Consider the following 16,156-nt stretch of genomic DNA (forward strand, 5'->3'; position numbering starts at 1 on the left):
AACAGAGAGAAATAGACTGACAGCAGGACAGGGGAATGGCTGATAACAGAGATAAATAGACTGACAGCAGGACGGGGGAATGGCTGATAACAGAGAGAAATAAACTGACAGCAGGACGGGGGATGGCTGATAACAGAGAGAAATAGACTGACAGCGGCATGGGGAATGGCTGATAACAGAGAGAAATAGACTGACAGCAGGACGAGATTGGCTGATAACAGAGAGAAATAGACTGACAGCAGGACAGGGGAATGGCTGATAGCAGAGAGAAAAAGACTGACAGCAGGACGGGGAATGGCTGAAAACAGAGAGAAATAGACTGACAGCAGTAAGGGGGAATGGCTGATAACAGAGAGAAATAGACTGACAGCAGGACGGGGGAATGGCTGATAACAGAGAGAAATAGACTGACAGCAGGACGGGGGAATGGCAGATAACAGAGAGAAATAGACTGACAGCGGCATGGGGAATGGCTGATAACAGAGAGAAATAGACTGACAGCAGGACGAGATTGGCTGATAACAGAGAGAAATAGACTGCCAGAAGGACAGGGGAATGGCTGATAACAGAGAGAATAGACTGACAGCAGAATAGGGGAATGGCTGATAACAGAGAGAAATAGACTGACAGCAGGACGGGGGAATGGCTGATAACAGAGAGAAATAGACTGACAGCATGACGGGGGAATGGCTGATAACAGAGAGAAATAGACTGACAGCGGCATGGGGAATGGCTGATAACAGAGAGAAATAGACTGACAGCAGGACGAGATTGGCTGATAACAGAGAGAAATAGACTGACAGCAGGACGGGGAATGGCTGAAAACAGAGAGAAATAGACTGACAGCAGTAAGGGTAATGGCTGAAAACAGAGAGAAATAGACTGACAGCAGGACCGGGATTGGCTGATAACAGAGAGAAATAGACTGACAGCAGGACGGGGAATGGCTAAAAACAGAGAGAAATAGACTGACAGCAGGACGGGGAATGGCTGAAAACAGAGAGAAATAGACTGACAGCAGGACCGGGATTGGCTGATAACAGAGAGAAATAGACTGCCAGAAGGACAGGGGAATGGCTGATAACAGAGAGAATAGACTGACAGCAGAACAGGGGAATGGCTGATAACAGAGAGAATAGACTGATAGACTGACAGCAGGACAGGGGAATGGCTGATAACAGAGAGAAATAGACTGACAGCAGGACAGGAGAATGGCTGATAGAGAGAAATAGACTGACAGCGGGATGGGGAATGGCTGATAACAGAGAGAATAGACTGACAGCGGGACAGGGGAATGGTTGATAACAGAGAGAAATAGACTGAACACAGGACAGGGGAATGGCTGATAACAGAGAAATAGACGGACAGCAAGATGGGGAATGGCTGATAACAGAGAGAATAGACAGACAGCAGGACGGGGAATGGCTGATAACAGAGAGAAATAGACTGAGAGCAGGACGAGGGAATGGCTGATAACAGAGAGAAATAGACTGACAGCAGGACGTGGAATGGCTGAAAACAGAGAGAAATAGACTGACAGCAGTAAGGGGGAATGGCTGATAACAGAGAGAAATAGACTGACAGCAGGACCGGGATGGGCTGATAACAGAGAGAAATAGACTGCCAGAAGGACAGGGGAATGGCTGATAACAGAAAGAATAGACTGACAGCAGAACAGGGGAATGGCTGATAGCAGAGAGAATAGACTGACAGCAGGACAGGGGAATGGCTGATAACAGAGAGAAATAGACTGACAGCATGACGGGGGAATGGCTGATAACAGGGATAAATAGCCTGACAGCAGGACGGAGAATGGCTGATAACAGAGAGAAATAAACTGACAGCAGGATAGGGATTGGCTGTTAACAGAGAGAAATAGACTGACTGCAGGACGGGGAAATGGCTGATAACAGAGAGCAATAGACTGACAGCAGGACGGGGATTGGCTGATAACAGAGAGAAAAAGACTGACAGCAGGACAGGGGAATGGCTGATAACAGAAAGAAATAGACTGACAGCAGGATGGGGAATGGCTGATAGAGAGAAATAGAATGACAACAGGACGGGGGAATGGCTGATAACAGAGAGAAATAGACTGACAGCAGGATGGGGATTGGCTGTTAACAGAGAGAAATAGACTGACAGCAGGACAGGGGAATGGCTGATAACAGAGATAAATAGACTGACAGCAGGACGGGGGAATGGCTGATAACAGAGAGAAATAAACTGACAGCAGGACGGGGGAATGGCTGATAACAGAGAGAAATAGACTGACAGCGGCATGGGGAATGGCTGATAACAGAGAGAAATAGACTGACAGCAGGACGAGATTGGCTGATAACAGAGAGAAATAGACTGACAGCAGGACAGGGGAATGGCTGATAGCAGAGAGAAAAAGACTGACAGCAGGACGGGGAATGGCTGAAAACAGAGAGAAATAGACTGACAGCAGTAAGGGGGAATGGCTGATAACAGAGAGAAATAGACTGACAGCAGGACGGGGGAATGGCAGATAACAGAGAGAAATAGACTGACAGCGGCATGGGGAATGGCTGATAACAGAGAGAAATAGACTGACAGCAGGACGAGATTGGCTGATAACAGAGAGAAATAGACTGCCAGAAGGACAGGGGAATGGCTGATAACAGAGAGAATAGACTGACAGCAGAATAGGGGAATGGCTGATAACAGAGAGAAATAGACTGACAGCAGGACGGGGGAATGGCTGATAACAGAGAGAAATAGACTGACAGCATGACGGGGGAATGGCTGATAACAGAGAGAAATAGACTGACAGCGGCATGGGGAATGGCTGATAACAGAGAGAAATAGACTGACAGCAGGACGAGATTGGCTGATAACAGAGAGAAATAGACTGACAGCAGGACGGGGAATGGCTGAAAACAGAGAGAAATAGACTGACAGCAGTAAGGGTAATGGCTGAAAACAGAGAGAAATAGACTGACAGCAGGACCGGGATTGGCTGATAACAGAGAGAAATAGACTGACAGCAGGACGGGGAATGGCTAAAAACAGAGAGAAATAGACTGACAGCAGGACGGGGAATGGCTGAAAACAGAGAGAAATAGACTGACAGCAGGACCGGGATTGGCTGATAACAGAGAGAAATAGACTGCCAGAAGGACAGGGGAATGGCTGATAACAGAGAGAATAGACTGACAGCAGAACAGGGGAATGGCTGATAACAGAGAGAATAGACTGATAGACTGACAGCAGGACAGGGGAATGGCTGATAACAGAGAGAAATAGACTGACAGCGGGATGGGGAATGGCTGATAACAGAGAGAATAGACTGACAGCAGGACAGGGGAATGGTTGATAACAGAGAGAAATAGACTGAACACAGGACAGGGGAATGGCTGATAACAGAGAGAATAGACTGACAGCAGGACAGGAGAATGGCTGATAACAGAGAAATAGACGGACAGCAAGATGGGGAATGGCTGATAACAGAGAGAATAGACAGACAGCAGGACGGGGAATGGCTGATAACAGAGAGAAATAGACTGAGAGCAGGACGAGGGAATGGCTGATAACAGAGAGAAATAGACTGACAGCAGGACGTGGAATGGCTGAAAACAGAGAGAAATAGACTGACAGCAGTAAGGGGAAATGGCTGATAACAGAGAGAAATAGACTGACAGCAGGACCGGGATGGGCTGATAACAGAGAGAAATAGACTGCCAGAAGGACAGGGGAATGGCTGATAACAGAAAGAATAGACTGACAGCAGAACAGGGGAATGGCTGATAGCAGAGAGAATAGACTGACAGCAGGACAGGGGAATGGCTGATAACAGAGAGAAATAGACTGACAACAGGACGGGGGAATGGCTGATAACAGAGCGAATAGACTGACAGCAGGATGGGGGAATGGCTGATAACAGAGAGAAATAGACTGACAGCGGCATGGGGAATGGCTGATAACAGAGAGAAATAGACTGACAGCAGGACGAGATTGGCTGATAACAGAGAGAAATAGACTGACAGCAGGACAGGGGAATGGCTGATAGCAGAGAGAAAAAGACTGACAGCAGGACGGGGAATGGCTGAAAACAGAGAGAAATAGACTGACAGCAGTAAGGGGGAATGGCTGATAACAGAGAGAAATAGACTGACAGCAGGACGGGGGAATGGCTGATAACAGAGAGAAATAGACTGACAGCAGGACGGGGGAATGGCAGATAACAGAGAGAAATAGACTGACAGCGGCATGGGGAATGGCTGATAACAGAGAGAAATAGACTGACAGCAGGACGAGATTGGCTGATAACAGAGAGAAATAGACTGCCAGAAGGACAGGGGAATGGCTGATAACAGAGAGAATAGACTGACAGCAGAATAGGGGAATGGCTGATAACAGAGAGAAATAGACTGACAGCAGGACGGGGAATGGCTGATAACAGAGAGAAATAGACTGACAGCATGACGGGGGAATGGCTGATAACAGAGAGAAATAGACTGACAGCGGCATGGGGAATGGCTGATAACAGAGAGAAATAGACTGACAGCAGGACGAGATTGGCTGATAACAGAGAGAAATAGACTGACAGCAGGACGGGGAATGGCTGAAAACAGAGAGAAATAGACTGACAGCAGTAAGGGTAATGGCTGAAAACAGAGAGAAATAGACTGACAGCAGGACCGGGATTGGCTGATAACAGAGAGAAATAGACTGACAGCAGGACGGGGAATGGCTAAAAACAGAGAGAAATAGACTGACAGCAGGACGGGGAATGGCTGAAAACAGAGAGAAATAGACTGACAGCAGGACCGGGATTGGCTGATAACAGAGAGAAATAGACTGCCAGAAGGACAGGGGAATGGCTGATAACAGAGAGAATAGACTGACAGCAGAACAGGGGAATGGCTGATAACAGAGAGAATAGACTGATAGACTGACAGCAGGACAGGGGAATGGCTGATAACAGAGAGAAATAGACTGACAGCAGGACAGGAGAATGGCTGATAGAGAGAAATAGACTGACAGCGGGATGGGGAATGGCTGATAACAGAGAGAATAGACTGACAGCGGGACAGGGGAATGGTTGATAACAGAGAGAAATAGACTGAACACAGGACAGGGGAATGGCTGATAACAGAGAGAATAGACTGACAGCAGGACAGGAGAATGGCTGATAACAGAGAAATAGACGGACAGCAAGATGGGGAATGGCTGATAACAGAGAGAATAGACAGACAGCAGGACGGGGAATGGCTGATAACAGAGAGAAATAGACTGAGAGCAGGACGAGGGAATGGCTGATAACAGAGAGAAATAGACTGACAGCAGGACGTGGAATGGCTGAAAACAGAGAGAAATAGACTGACAGCAGTAAGGGGGAATGGCTGATAACAGAGAGAAATAGACTGACAGCAGGACCGGGATGGGCTGATAACAGAGAGAAATAGACTGCCAGAAGGACAGGGGAATGGCTGATAACAGAAAGAATAGACTGACAGCAGAACAGGGGAATGGCTGATAGCAGAGAGAATAGACTGACAGCAGGACAGGGGAATGGCTGATAACAGAGAGAAATAGACTGACAGCATGACGGGGGAATGGCTGATAACAGGGATAAATAGCCTGACAGCAGGACGGAGAATGGCTGATAACAGAGAGAAATAAACTGACAGCAGGATAGGGATTGGCTGTTAACAGAGAGAAATAGACTGACTGCAGGACGGGGAAATGGCTGATAACAGAGAGCAATAGACTGACAGCAGGACGGGGATTGGCTGATAACAGAGAGAAAAAGACTGACAGCAGGACAGGGGAATGGCTGATAACAGAAAGAAATAGACTGACAGCAGGATGGGGAATGGCTGATAGAGAGAAATAGAATGACAACAGGACGGGGGAATGGCTGATAACAGAGAGAAATAGACTGACAGCAGGATGGGGATTGGCTGTTAACAGAGAGAAATAGACTGACAGCAGGACAGGGGAATGGCTGATAACAGAGATAAATAGACTGACAGCAGGACGGGGGAATGGCTGATAACAGAGAGAAATAAACTGACAGCAGGACGGGGGAATGGCTGATAACAGAGAGAAATAGACTGACAGCGGCATGGGGAATGGCTGATAACAGAGAGAAATAGACTGACAGCAGGACGAGATTGGCTGATAACAGAGAGAAATAGACTGACAGCAGGACAGGGGAATGGCTGATAGCAGAGAGAAAAAGACTGACAGCAGGACGGGGAATGGCTGAAAACAGAGAGAAATAGACTGACAGCAGTAAGGGGGAATGGCTGATAACAGAGAGAAATAGACTGACAGCAGGACGGGGGAATGGCTGATAACAGAGAGAAATAGACTGACAGCAGGACGGGGGAATGGCAGATAACAGAGAGAAATAGACTGACAGCGGCATGGGGAATGGCTGATAACAGAGAGAAATAGACTGACAGCAGGACGAGATTGGCTGATAACAGAGAGAAATAGACTGCCAGAAGGACAGGGGAATGGCTGATAACAGAGAGAATAGACTGACAGCAGAATAGGGGAATGGCTGATAACAGAGAGAAATAGACTGACAGCAGGACGGGGGAATGGCTGATAACAGAGAGAAATAGACTGACAGCATGACGGGGGAATGGCTGATAACAGAGAGAAATAGACTGACAGCAGGACCGGGATGGGCTGATAACAGAGAGAAATAGACTGACAGCAGGATGGGGAATGGCTGATAGAGAGAAATAGACTGACAACAGGACGGGGGAATGGCTGATAACAGAGAGAAATAGACTGACAGCAGGATGGGGATTGGCTGTTAACAGAGAGAAATAGACTGACAGCAGGACAGGGGAATGGCTGATAACAGAGATAAATAGACTGACAGCAGGACGGGGGAATGGCTGATAACAGAGAGAAATAAACTGACAGCAGGACGGGGGATGGCTGATAACAGAGAGAAATAGACTGACAGCGGCATGGGGAATGGCTGATAACAGAGAGAAATAGACTGACAGCAGGACGAGATTGGCTGATAACAGAGAGAAATAGACTGACAGCAGGACAGGGGAATGGCTGATAGCAGAGAGAAAAAGACTGACAGCAGGACGGGGAATGGCTGAAAACAGAGAGAAATAGACTGACAGCAGTAAGGGGGAATGGCTGATAACAGAGAGAAATAGACTGACAGCAGGACGGGGGAATGGCTGATAACAGAGAGAAATAGACTGACAGCAGGACGGGGGAATGGCAGATAACAGAGAGAAATAGACTGACAGCGGCATGGGGAATGGCTGATAACAGAGAGAAATAGACTGACAGCAGGACGAGATTGGCTGATAACAGAGAGAAATAGACTGCCAGAAGGACAGGGGAATGGCTGATAACAGAGAGAATAGACTGACAGCAGAATAGGGGAATGGCTGATAACAGAGAGAAATAGACTGACAGCAGGACGGGGGAATGGCTGATAACAGAGAGAAATAGACTGACAGCATGACGGGGGAATGGCTGATAACAGAGAGAAATAGACTGACAGCGGCATGGGGAATGGCTGATAACAGAGAGAAATAGACTGACAGCAGGACGAGATTGGCTGATAACAGAGAGAAATAGACTGACAGCAGGACGGGGAATGGCTGAAAACAGAGAGAAATAGACTGACAGCAGTAAGGGTAATGGCTGAAAACAGAGAGAAATAGACTGACAGCAGGACCGGGATTGGCTGATAACAGAGAGAAATAGACTGACAGCAGGACGGGGAATGGCTAAAAACAGAGAGAAATAGACTGACAGCAGGACGGGGAATGGCTGAAAACAGAGAGAAATAGACTGACAGCAGGACCGGGATTGGCTGATAACAGAGAGAAATAGACTGCCAGAAGGACAGGGGAATGGCTGATAACAGAGAGAATAGACTGACAGCAGAACAGGGGAATGGCTGATAACAGAGAGAATAGACTGATAGACTGACAGCAGGACAGGGGAATGGCTGATAACAGAGAGAAATAGACTGACAGCAGGACAGGAGAATGGCTGATAGAGAGAAATAGACTGACAGCGGGATGGGGAATGGCTGATAACAGAGAGAATAGACTGACAGCGGGACAGGGGAATGGTTGATAACAGAGAGAAATAGACTGAACACAGGACAGGGGAATGGCTGATAACAGAGAAATAGACGGACAGCAAGATGGGGAATGGCTGATAACAGAGAGAATAGACAGACAGCAGGACGGGGAATGGCTGATAACAGAGAGAAATAGACTGAGAGCAGGACGAGGGAATGGCTGATAACAGAGAGAAATAGACTGACAGCAGGACGTGGAATGGCTGAAAACAGAGAGAAATAGACTGACAGCAGTAAGGGGGAATGGCTGATAACAGAGAGAAATAGACTGACAGCAGGACCGGGATGGGCTGATAACAGAGAGAAATAGACTGCCAGAAGGACAGGGGAATGGCTGATAACAGAAAGAATAGACTGACAGCAGAACAGGGGAATGGCTGATAGCAGAGAGAATAGACTGACAGCAGGACAGGGGAATGGCTGATAACAGAGAGAAATAGACTGACAGCATGACGGGGGAATGGCTGATAACAGGGATAAATAGCCTGACAGCAGGACGGAGAATGGCTGATAACAGAGAGAAATAAACTGACAGCAGGATAGGGATTGGCTGTTAACAGAGAGAAATAGACTGACTGCAGGACGGGGAAATGGCTGATAACAGAGAGCAATAGACTGACAGCAGGACGGGGATTGGCTGATAACAGAGAGAAAAAGACTGACAGCAGGACAGGGGAATGGCTGATAACAGAAAGAAATAGACTGACAGCAGGATGGGGAATGGCTGATAGAGAGAAATAGAATGACAACAGGACGGGGGAATGGCTGATAACAGAGAGAAATAGACTGACAGCAGGATGGGGATTGGCTGTTAACAGAGAGAAATAGACTGACAGCAGGACAGGGGAATGGCTGATAACAGAGATAAATAGACTGACAGCAGGACGGGGGAATGGCTGATAACAGAGAGAAATAAACTGACAGCAGGACGGGGGAATGGCTGATAACAGAGAGAAATAGACTGACAGCGGCATGGGGAATGGCTGATAACAGAGAGAAATAGACTGACAGCAGGACGAGATTGGCTGATAACAGAGAGAAATAGACTGACAGCAGGACAGGGGAATGGCTGATAGCAGAGAGAAAAAGACTGACAGCAGGACGGGGAATGGCTGAAAACAGAGAGAAATAGACTGACAGCAGTAAGGGGGAATGGCTGATAACAGAGAGAAATAGACTGACAGCAGGACGGGGGAATGGCTGATAACAGAGAGAAATAGACTGACAGCAGGACGGGGGAATGGCAGATAACAGAGAGAAATAGACTGACAGCGGCATGGGGAATGGCTGATAACAGAGAGAAATAGACTGACAGCAGGACGAGATTGGCTGATAACAGAGAGAAATAGACTGCCAGAAGGACAGGGGAATGGCTGATAACAGAGAGAATAGACTGACAGCAGAATAGGGGAATGGCTGATAACAGAGAGAAATAGACTGACAGCAGGACGGGGGAATGGCTGATAACAGAGAGAAATAGACTGACAGCATGACGGGGGAATGGCTGATAACAGAGAGAAATAGACTGACAGCGGCATGGGGAATGGCTGATAACAGAGAGAAATAGACTGACAGCAGGACGAGATTGGCTGATAACAGAGAGAAATAGACTGACAGCAGGACGGGGAATGGCTGAAAACAGAGAGAAATAGACTGACAGCAGTAAGGGTAATGGCTGAAAACAGAGAGAAATAGACTGACAGCAGGACCGGGATTGGCTGATAACAGAGAGAAATAGACTGACAGCAGGACGGGGAATGGCTAAAAACAGAGAGAAATAGACTGACAGCAGGACGGGGAATGGCTGAAAACAGAGAGAAATAGACTGACAGCAGGACCGGGATTGGCTGATAACAGAGAGAAATAGACTGCCAGAAGGACAGGGGAATGGCTGATAACAGAGAGAATAGACTGACAGCAGAACAGGGGAATGGCTGATAACAGAGAGAATAGACTGATAGACTGACAGCAGGACAGGGGAATGGCTGATAACAGAGAGAAATAGACTGACAGCGGGATGGGGAATGGCTGATAACAGAGAGAATAGACTGACAGCAGGACAGGGGAATGGTTGATAACAGAGAGAAATAGACTGAACACAGGACAGGGGAATGGCTGATAACAGAGAGAATAGACTGACAGCAGGACAGGAGAATGGCTGATAACAGAGAAATAGACGGACAGCAAGATGGGGAATGGCTGATAACAGAGAGAATAGACAGACAGCAGGACGGGGAATGGCTGATAACAGAGAGAAATAGACTGAGAGCAGGACGAGGGAATGGCTGATAACAGAGAGAAATAGACTGACAGCAGGACGTGGAATGGCTGAAAACAGAGAGAAATAGACTGACAGCAGTAAGGGGAAATGGCTGATAACAGAGAGAAATAGACTGACAGCAGGACCGGGATGGGCTGATAACAGAGAGAAATAGACTGCCAGAAGGACAGGGGAATGGCTGATAACAGAAAGAATAGACTGACAGCAGAACAGGGGAATGGCTGATAGCAGAGAGAATAGACTGACAGCAGGACAGGGGAATGGCTGATAACAGAGAGAAATAGACTGACAACAGGACGGGGGAATGGCTGATAACAGAGCGAATAGACTGACAGCAGGATGGGGGAATGGCTGATAACAGAGAGAATAGACTGACAGCAGGACGGGGATTGGCTGATAAAAGAGAGAAATAGACTGACAGCAGGACAGGAGAATGGCTGATAGAGAGAAATAGACTGACAGCAGTAAGGGGGAATGGCTGATAACAGAGAGAAATAGACTGACAGCAGGACCGGGATTGGCTGATAACAGAGAGAAATAGACTGCCAGAAGGACAGGGGAATGGCTGATAACAGAGAGAATAGACTGACAGCAGAACAGGGGAATGGCTGATAGCAGAGAGAATAGACTGACAGCAGGGCAGGGGAATGGCTGATAAGAGAGAGAAATAGACTGACAACAGGACGGGGGAATGGCTGATAACAGAGAGAATAGACTGACAGCAGGATGGGGGAATGGCTGATAACAGAGAGAATAGACTGACAGCAGGACAGAGGAATGGCTGATAACAGAGAGAATAGACTGACAGCAGGACGGGGATTGGCTGATAAAAGAGAGAAATAGACTGACAGCAGGACAGGAGAATGGCTGATAGAGAGAAATAGACTGACAGCGGGATGGGGAATGGCTGATAACAGAGAGAATAGACTGACAGCAGGACAGGGGAATGGTTGATAACAGAGAGAAATAGACTGAACACAGGACAGGGGAATGGCTGATAACAGAGAGAATAGACTGACAGCAGGACAGGAGAATGGCTGATAAAAGAGAAATAGACGGACAGCAAGATGGGGAATAGCTGATAACAGAGAGAAATAGACTGACAGCGGGATGGGGAATGGCTGATAACAGAGAGAATAGACAGACAGCAGGACGGGGAATGGCTGATAACAGAGAGAAATAGACTGAGAGCAGGACGAGGGAATGGCTGATAACAGAGAGAAATAGACTGACAGCAGGACGGGGAATGGCTGATAACAGAGAGAAATAGACTGACAGCAGGACAGGGAATGGCTGATAACAGAGAGAATAGACTGACAGCATGACGGGGGAATGGCTGATAACAGGGATAAATAGCCTGACAGCAGGACGGAGAATGGCTGATAACAGAGAGAAATAGACTGACAGCAGGACAGGGAATGGCTGATAACAGAGAGAAATAGACTGACAGCGGGATGGGGAATGGCTATTAACAGAGAGAAATAGACTAACAGCAGGACAGGGGAATGGCTGATAACAGAGAGAAATAAACTGACAGCAGGACGGGGATTGGCTGATAACAGAGAGAAAAAGACTGACAGCAGGACAGGGGAATGGCTGATAACAGAAAGAAATTGACTGACAGCAGGATGGGGAATGGCTGATAGAGAGAAATAGACTGACAACAGGACGGGGGAATGGCTGATAACAGAGAGAATAGACTGACAGCAGGACGGGGGAATGGCTGATAAAAGAGAAAAATAGACTGACAGCGGGATGGGGAATGGCTGATAACAGAGAGAATAGACTGACAGCAGGACGGGGGAATGGCTGATAACAGAGAGAAATAGACTGACAGCGGGATGGGGAATGGCTGATAACAGAGAGAATAGACTGACAGCGGGATTGGGAATGGCTGATAACAGAGAGAATAGACTGACAGCGGGATGGGGAATGGCTGATAACAGAGAGAAATAGACTGAGAGCAGGACGGGAAATGGCTGATAACAGAGAGAAATAGACTGACAGCAGGACGGGGAATGGCTGATAAGAGAGAGAAATAGACTGACAGCAGGACAGGGAATGGCTGATAACAGAGAGAAATAGACTGACAGCGGGATGGGGAATGGCTGTTAACAGAGAGAAATAGACTGACAGCAGGACAGGGGAATGGCTGATAACAGAGAAATAGACTGACAGCAAGATGGGGAATGGCTGATAACAGAGAGAAATAGACTGACAGCGGGATGGGGAATGGCTGATAACAGAGAGAAATAGACTGACAGCAGGACGGGGGAATGGCTGATAACAGAGAGAAATAGACTGACAGCAGGATAGGGATTGGCTGTTAACAGAGAGAAATAGACTGACAGCAGGACAGGGGAATGGCTGATAACAGAGAGAAATAGACTGACAGCAGGACGGGGGAATGGCTGATAACAGAGAGAAATAAACTGACAGCAGGACGGGGGAATGGCTGATAACAGAGAGAAATAGACTGACAGCGGCATGGGGAATGGCTGATAACAGAGAGAAATAGACTGACAGCAGGACGAGATTGGCTGATAACAGAGAGAAATAGACTGACAGCAGGACAGGGGAATGGCTGATAGCAGAGAGAAATAGACTGACAGCAGGACGGGGAATGGCTGAAAACAGAGAGAAATAGACTGACAGCAGTAAGGGGAATGGCTGATAACAGAGAGAAATAGACTGACAGCAGCACCGGGATTGGCTGATAACAGAGAGAAATAGACTGCCAGAAGGACAGGGGAATGGCTGATAACAGAGAGAATAGACTGACAGCAGAATAGGGGAATGGCTGACAACAGAGAGAAATAGACTGACAGCAGGACGGGGGAATGGCTGATAACAGAGAGAAATAGACTGACAGCAGGACGGGGGAATGGCTGATAACAGAGAGAAATAGACTGACAGCGGCATGGGGAATGGCTGATAACAGAGAGAAATAGACTGACAGCAGGACGAGATTGGCTGATAACAGAGAGAAATAGACTGACAGCAGGACGGGGAATGGCTGAAAACAGAGAGAAATAGACTGACAGCAGGCCCGGGATTGGCTGATAACAGAGAGAAATAGACTGCCAGAAGGACAGGGGAATGGCTGATAACAGAGAGAATAGACTGACAGCAGAACAGGGGAATGGCTGATAACAGAGAGAATAGACTGACAGCAGGACAGGGGAATGGCTGATAACAGAGAGAAATAGACTGACAACAGGACGGGGGAATGGCTGATAACAGAGAGAATAGACTGACAGCAGGATGGGGGAATGGCTGATAAAAGAGAGAATAGACTCACAGCAGGACAGAGGAATGGCTGATAACAGAGAGAATAGACTGACAGCAGGACGGGGATTGGCTGATAAAAGAGAGAAATAGACTGACAGCAGGACAGGAGAATGGCTGATAGAGAGAAATAGACTGACAGCGGGATGGGGAATGGCTGATAACAGAGAGAATAGACTGACAGCAGGACAGAGGAATGGCTGATAACAGAGAGAATAGACTGACAGCAGGACGGGGATTGGCTGATAAAAGAGAGAAATAGACTGACAGCAGGACAGGAGAATGGCTGATAGAGAGAAATAGACTGACAGCGGGATGGGGAATGGCTGATAACAGAGAGAATAGACTGACAGCAGGACAGGAGAATGGCTGATAACAGAGAAATAGACGGACAGCAAGATGGGGAATGGCTGATAACAGAGAGAAATAGACTGACAGCAGGACGTGGAATGGCTGATAACAGAGAGAAATAGACTGAGAGCAGGACGAGGGAATGGCTGATAACAGAGAGAAATAGACTGACAGCAGGACGGGGAATGGCTGATAACAGAGAGAAATAGACTGACAGCAGGACAGGGAATGGCTGATAACAGAGAGAATAGACTGACAGCATGACGGGGGAATGGCTGATAACAGGGATAAATAGCCTGACAGCAGGACGGAGAATGGCTGATAACAGAGAGAAATAGACTGACAGCAGGACGGGGAATGGCTGATAACAGAGAGAAATAGACTGACAGCGGGATGGGGAGTGGCTATTAACAGAGAGAAATAGACTAACAGCAGGACAGGGGAATGGCTGATAACAGAGAGAAATAAACTGACAGCAGGACGGGGGAATGGCTGATAACAGAGGGAAATAGACTGACAGCAGGATAGGGATTGGCTGTTAACAGAGAGAAATAGACTGACAGCAGGACGGGGAAATGGCTGATAACAGAGAGCAATGGACTGACAGCAGGACGGGGATTGGCTGATAACAGAGAGAAATAGACTGACAGCAGGACAGGAGAATGGCTGATAACAGAGAGAAATAGACTGACAGCGGGATGGGGAATGGCTGATAACAGAGAGAATAGACTGACAGCGGGATGGGGAATGGCTGATAACAGAGAGAAATAGACTGAGAGCAGGACGGGGAATGGCTGATAGAGAGAAATAGACTGAGAGCAGGACAAGGGAATGCCTGATAACAGAGAGAAATAGACAGACAGCAGGATGGGGAATGGCTGATAACAGAGAGAAATAGACAGAGCAGGACGGGGAATGGCTGATAACAGAGAGAAATAGACTGACAGCAGGATAGGGATTGGCTGTTAACAGAGAGAAATAGACTGACTGCAGGACGGGGAATGGCTGATAACAGAGAGCAATAGACTGACAGCAGGACAGGGGAATGGCTGATAACAGAGAGAAATAGACTGGCAGCAGGACAGGGGAATGGCTGATAACAGATAGAAATAGACTGACAGCAGGATGGGGAATGGCTGATAACAGAGAGAATAGACTGACAGCAGGACGGGGGAATGGCTGATAAAAGAGAAAAATAGACTGACAGCAGGACAGGAGAATGGCTGATAACAGAGAGAAATAGACTGACAGCGGGATGGGGAATGGCTGATAACAGAGAGAATAGACTGACAGCGGAATGGGGAATGGCTGATAACAGAGAGAATAGACTGACAGCGGAATGGGGAATGGCTGATAACAGAGAGAATAGACTGACAGCGGGATGGGGAATGGCTGATAACAGAGAGAAATAGACTGAGAGCAGGACAAGGGAATGGCTGATAACAGAGAGAAATAGACTGACAGCAGGACGGGGGAATGGCTGATAACAGAGAGAAATAGACAGACAGCAGGACGGGGAATGGCTGATAACAGAGAGAAATAGACTGACAGCAGGACAGGGAATGGCTGATAACAGAGAGAAATAGACTGACAGCGGGATGGGGAATGGCTGTTAACAGAGAGAAATAGACTGACAGCAGGACAGGGGAATGGCTGATAACAGAGAAATAGACTGACAGCAAGATGGGGAATGGCTGATAACAGAGAGAAATAGACTGACAGCGGGATGGGGAATGGCTGATAACAGAGAAATAGACTGACAGCGGGATGGGGAATGGCTGATAACAGAGAGAAATAGACTGACAGCAGGACGGGGGAATGGCTGATAACAGAGAGAAATAGACTGACAGCAGGACGGGGGAATGGCTGATAACAGAGAGAAATAGACTGACAGCAGGATGGGGATTGGCTGCTAACAGAGAGAAATAGACTGACAGCAGGACAGGGGAATGGCTGATAACAGAGAGAAATAGACTGACAGCAGGACGGGGGAATGGCTGATAACAGAGAGAAATAGACTGACAGCAGGATGGGGGAATGGCAGATAACAGAGAGAAATAGACTGACAGCGGCATGGGGAATGGCTGATAACAGAGAGAAATAGACTGACAGCAGGACGAGATTGG

This window comes from Ranitomeya imitator, chromosome 1 (genome assembly GCF_032444005.1).
Source record: "Ranitomeya imitator isolate aRanImi1 chromosome 1, aRanImi1.pri, whole genome shotgun sequence".
Lineage (NCBI taxonomy): Eukaryota > Metazoa > Chordata > Amphibia > Anura > Dendrobatidae > Ranitomeya > Ranitomeya imitator.